The sequence below is a fragment of the Eurosta solidaginis genome, chromosome 4 (genome assembly GCF_040869045.1).
Source record: "Eurosta solidaginis isolate ZX-2024a chromosome 4, ASM4086904v1, whole genome shotgun sequence".
In the NCBI taxonomy this organism is placed as follows: Eukaryota; Metazoa; Arthropoda; class Insecta; order Diptera; family Tephritidae; genus Eurosta; species Eurosta solidaginis.
In genome coordinates this window covers 157,641,766-157,647,984 of record NC_090322.1, presented here as the reverse complement: position 1 = coordinate 157,647,984, position 6,219 = coordinate 157,641,766, and positions in this window count along the sequence as shown.

The following is a 6,219-nucleotide window of genomic DNA, read 5'->3' as shown; positions in this document are numbered from 1 at the left end:
ACAATGTCGACAATGATCAACTGTTAATGGCAGCGGAATTGAAATTACGATCATCAGGGAAAAGAAATTCTGCAAAAATAATTGAGGAGTTGTCCACGGCATCACCATCAAGAGGCACTGTAATCAAAAAGTCCCGACTATCTGAAGAAAATAAGAAAAGTTTGTCACCAGATGAAGCAATTGCGATGATAGTTGACTTAAATCTTTCAACATAAGAATACTCCTGATCCGGCAGCACACTTCAGAAGTTAACAGAAAAATATATCCTTCATATAACTGTTTAAAAGAATCAAAGAATTTATGCCATTCTGAAAAAATAACCGTAACGGAAACCTATGCTGAAATTGAAGTGCAATCCCTAACTAATCACGGCTTACGAAGATTATGTCTTGCATAAGAAGAGGTATTGCTTTTTATTCCTGAGGTTAAAGAACTAAATGCAAATATAAAATGGGGATGTGATGGAGCTGAGCTGTTACAAACAACAATTTTCGAAGAAAACAAATCGGACACAAGCATGTTTTTAATTTCACTATTACTCCTTCAAATGTGTACAATGGTTGACAAACGAAAGGTTATAGTTTAGAGTAATCTGCTCCATCTTCCACGAGATACTGCCGCCCGATAAAATTTGTTTTTACATAGGAAACAGGAGATGTCATTTCAAAGGAGGTGCAATCTGTCAAAGACCAAATTTTCAGTCTTCGTCCTACAACAATTCAAACAGATAACCTAAACTTACTGGTGAAATCAACGTTTGTGTTGTGCATGATTGATGGCAAGTTTGCAACGCCCCGTCAGCATATACATCATCGCAAAAGTGGTACATATGTGGGGCTTCTCCAAAAGATATGAACAATATATGAGCCCTGTCAGAGCGAAATGTTGACAAAAGCATGCTTACTTTCGGAATTTCCCTTTTAGCATACATGGAATGTATGCTATACATCGCTTATCGAATGGAAATGAAGACCTGGTGTGTGCGGGGCGAAGAAAATAAGGAAAAGATGAAAAAGAAGAAAGAACATATCCAAAATAGATTCAGGAAAGAAGTTGGTCTTTGGTTGATATGCCAAAGCAAAAAACCGTCAACACAAATGATGGCAACACTACGAGGAGATTCTTTGGAGATCCTGAAATAACATCAGACATAACCAGCATAAACAGCAATCTTTTGAAAAGGTTTCATACAATACTTTCATGCATAGGATGTGGGTTTCAAATAAATTCTGAAGCTTTTGACCAACAGTTTGCGGAAAACCCCTAGGTCAAAGCTGCGACCATTAACGAGTGAAGTTATTGGCTTATTATCTGAACCAGAGCAGGTCGACGATATTGACTCCGACTAACTTTATACCAGTTAAAATATCACCTGTGTTGTGTTTGACTTTGAAAATAAAATTTTTTAAATATTAATCAAAAGCCTCTAAGCTAAAGTTAAGAAATCTAAACAATTTTTATTTATATTGGCACTGGAAAATGCTTGTAAAGTAGAAAATATGATTATGTGAAATTTGACCTTATATGAGGGCAAGAAGAAAAAGTGGGCGGATTACGCCCATTTTTATTCTCAAACCAGATTTAGGTGTATGCAACCACATTGCAAAATTTCAAATGAAGTGCTCCATTGGTTTGGCTGTTATTAATTTGGGCATCCTAAAAGTGAAAAAAGTTACACGGTGCGCCGCCAATAAACGCCGCCGCCCCCGATTTTGGTCGTTTTTCGCACGCAGCGCAGAATGTCAAAAATATCGGTGCGGCGGCGGCGTCCGGCGCGTTATTATATTTTCTACCCGTTTAATACTGTTTAGGCCATTTATTGTTCATGTCGAAAATTGGTCGGATATGGTCGAAAGTGGTATCAACGGATGCGCATCACTGCCAGTTATAAAAAACTAACTGGGAAATTTAACTCCTCCTAACTGTTCAAAAGTTATTAAAAAAACAGGCGCTTTCGAAGTCGACGTGAAAACACGGACTTTGCATCAGCCAATTCGCAAAGTTATTAAAACAAAACACTAAAAGAAAAGTTATATAATAAACTAGCAGACCCGGAGACGTTGTTCTGCCCTAAATTTGAAATATCTGCATACATCTTAATAAGCGTTTTCTGTCTAACTCTGCCTCCCTTCTCTTATATTTTTCTTAATCCTTTTATTCACTCCTTCCTCGGTCTTCCTCGATTCATCTATTTCTATTTCGTCTCACTCTATCTCTTTCTCAGTCTCCTTCTCCTTCCCTCTTTTCTCTTCTCTCAAGTTCTTCTCATTCTTCTTCATCCCTTATTGCCAGTCCCAGAGGGTGGTATGTATTTTGATCCAGTCCTAATCCGAGTCCCAGTCCCACTCCGAGTCTCAATCACAGTCCTAGTCCTAATCCCAGTCCCAGTCCGTCTCTGGTCTAGTTCCCGGAAAAAGGATCGTAAATACTAATACAGGCAAATTAATACACCAAATTTCAGGCAAATCGAATAGGACGTACATATGTATATAGGTATGTTGGTATTATTAATTCATGTATTTATTGCGGCTTCGCACGCTTATTTGTCAGTTTTGCCAGGTTGATGCCACTAAATCGAATATGACAATGGAAATTACTTTAAAGCTCTCAGCAGCAGCTTTCGTTTGGTATCCATATTACACACACATTGTAGGGGTATCCGGGTCCACGTTTTGGCCTATATCTCGAGACCCTAGTCACCCAGCGATATTAAAATTACTCTGCACTAAAGCACACATCAACAGCTTCAATTTGATACCCATAATGTAAAAACACATCCTAGTGTTACCTTTATCCACGTTTTGGCCTATATCTCGAGACCCTAGTCACCAATAGGTATGAAAACCACCCTCTACTAAGGCACTCATCAACAGCTTTAATTTGATACCCATAATGTAAAAACACATCCTAATGTTACCCTGATTCACGTTTTGGCCTATATCTCGAGACCTTAGTCACCATTAGGTATGAAAATTACCCTGTACTAAAGCACTCATCAACAGCTTCAATTTAATACCCATAATGTAAAAACACATTCTAGAGGTGCCCGAGTCCACGTTTTGGCCTATATCTCGAAACCCTAGTCATCAATAGGTATGAAAACTACCCTGTACTAAAGCACTCATCAACAGCTTTCATTTGATATCCATATTGTATAACCACATTCTAGGGGTGCCCGGGTCCACTTTTTGACCCATATCTCGAGACTCTAGTCACCCAGGGGTACGAAAAATACCCAGTATCAAAGTACTCATAAACAGCTTCCATTTAAAACCCATATTGTACAAACACATCCCAGGTGTACCCAGGTCCACGTTTTGATCTCAAGCCCTAGCTAGAACGGGATACAAAGTATCCTATGTCCGTTCACTCGTCCTAAGTTACCTCTCCACCAATTTTCAGCCAAATCGGTTCATCCGTTCTTGAGTTATGCGTAGTGTAACTAACACCACTTTCTTATATATAGATTTATATGCTCACTTTGCATATATTTTTCAAAAAAATGTATAATGAACAATGAATTCAAATAAAATGACCCAAGGCGAATATGTTTTAAAACTGTCCTCAAGTTGTTAAAAAAGCAAATTACCCAACCGATTAAAAAAAAGTAAGGAAGGCTAAGTTCGGGTGTAACCGAACATTACATACTAAGTTGAGAGCTGTGGAGACAAAGTATGGGAAAATCACCATGTTGTAAAAAGAACCTAGGGTAACCCTGGAATGTGTTTGTATGACATGTATATCAAATGGAAGGTATTAAAGAGTATTTTAAGAGGAAGTGGGTCATAGTTCTATAGAAGGACGTCATTTAGGGATATCGCCATAAAAGTGGACCAGGCCTGACTCTAGAATTTGTTTGTACGATATGGGTATCAAATGAAATGTGTTAATGAGTATTTTAAGAGGGCGTGGGCCTTAGTTCTATATGTGGACGCCTTTTCGAGATATCCACATAAAGGTGGACCAGGGGTGACTCTAGAATTTATTTTGTACGATATGGGTATCAAATTAAAGGTATTAATGAGTATTTTAAAAGGGCGTGGGCCTAAGTTCTATAGATGGACGCCTTTTCGAGATATCGCCATAAAGATGGACCAGGGGTGACCCTAGAATTTGTTTGTACGATATGAGTATCAAATGAAAGGTGTTAATGAGTATTTTAAGAGGTCGTGGGCTTTAGTTCTATATGTGGACGCCTTTTCGAGATATCGCCATAAAAGTGGACCAGGGGTGACTCTAGAATTTGTTTGTACTATATGAGTATCGAATGAAAGGTGTTAATGAGTATTTTAAGAGGGCGTGGGCCTTAGTTCTATATGTGGACGCCTTTTCGAGATATCGCCATAAAGGTGGACCAGGGGTGACTCTAGAATTTGTTTGTACGATATGAGTATCAAATGAAAGGTGTTAATGAGTATTTTAAGAGGGCGTGGGCCTTAGTTCTATATGTGGACGCCTTTTCGAGATATCGCCATAAAGGTGGACCAGGGGTGACTCTAGTATTTGTTTGTACTATATGAGTATCGAATGAAAGGTGTTAATGAGTATTTTAAGAGGGCGTGGGCCTTAGTTCTATATGTGGACGCCTTTTCGAGATATCGCCATAAAGATGGACCAGGGGTGACCCTAGAATTTGTTTGTACGATATGAGTATCAAATGAAAGGTGTTAATGAGTATTTTAAGAGGTCGTGGGCCTTAGTTCTATATGTGGACGCCTTTTCGAGATATCGCCATAAAAGTGGACCAGGGGTGACTCTAGAATTTGTTTGTACTATATGAGTATCGAATGAAAGGTGTTAATGAGTATTTTAAGAGGGCGTGGGCCTTAGTTCTATATGTGGACGCCTTTTCGAGATATCGCCATAAACGTGGACCAGGGGTGACTCTAGAATGCGTTTGTACAATATGGGTATCAAACGAAAGGTGTTAATGAGTATTTTAAAAGGGCGTGAGCCTTAGTTCTATAGGTGGACGCCTTTTCGAAATTGACACTGGAGATGCGAGGCCATTCCGTCAAGCTCCACGTAGTGTTCCACTGGCGAAGCGGGAAGTTATGAGTCAAATTATACAAGAAATGAGCGACAGCGGCGTCATCGAACCATCAGCTAGTCCCTGGAGCTCACCGGTAGTACTTGTAAAGAAGAAGGATGGAAAAATGAGGTTTTGCGTGGACTACCGGAAGTTGAATGACGTTACGAAAAAGGATAGCTACCCATTGCCAAGAATTGACGACACTCTGGACTCGTTATCCGGTACGAAATGGTTTTCCACACTGAAAGTGGCTACTGGCAAGTGGAAGTGAAGGAGGAAGACAAAGAGAAAACAGCCTTCAGTGTCGGTGATGGTCTTTGGTAATTTATGGTGCCTTTTGGACTTTGTAATGCACCAGCTACTTTTGAGAGACTCATGGACCAGGTACTGAAAAGACTACATTGGAAAACATGCTTGATGTACCTGGACGACATCATCGTATTGGGCAAGAACTTTGATGAACATCTTAAGAACTTGGAGGAAGTTTTCCAGAGAATAGCTGGCGCTGGTCTGAAGTTAAGTCCCAAAGAGTGTGCGCTGTTTAAAAAGGAAGTCAATTATTTGGGTCGCAAGGTAACGACAGAGGGCATCTGCACTGCGAACGAAAAAATAGAGGCTGTAAAGGATTGGCCAAGACCACAGAACCTACATGAATTAAGAAGTTTCCTTGGGCTGTGCACATATTACCGCCGATTTGTACAAAATTTTTCCAGCGTAGCCCATAGCCTCCATGAGCTTACAAGAAAAAATAAAGCTTTTGAATGGAAGAAGGAGCAAGAAGTGGCTTTCCAAACATTGAAGGAGCGTTTGTGCACTGCCCCAATGTTAGCATATCCGATTCCAGGAGCAACATTTATTCTAGATACAGATGCGAGTGGATATGCTATAGGAGGCGTTTTATCACATCTGGTCGATGGACAGGAGAAGGTAGTTGCATATTACAGCCGTTCGATTGGAAAACCAGAGGGGAACTACTGCGTTACGCGGAGAGAGCTGTTGGCATTGGTAGAGTGCATTAAACAAATACCTCTACGGCCAGCGATTCTGTGTTAGGACAGATCACGCAGCTTTAAAATGGCTACTGCAGTTTCGTAATCCGGAAGGACAATTGGCACGGTGGATCGAGCGACTACAAAGCTATGACTTTTCCATTGAGCATCGAAAAGGTAGTACCCATGGAAATGCCG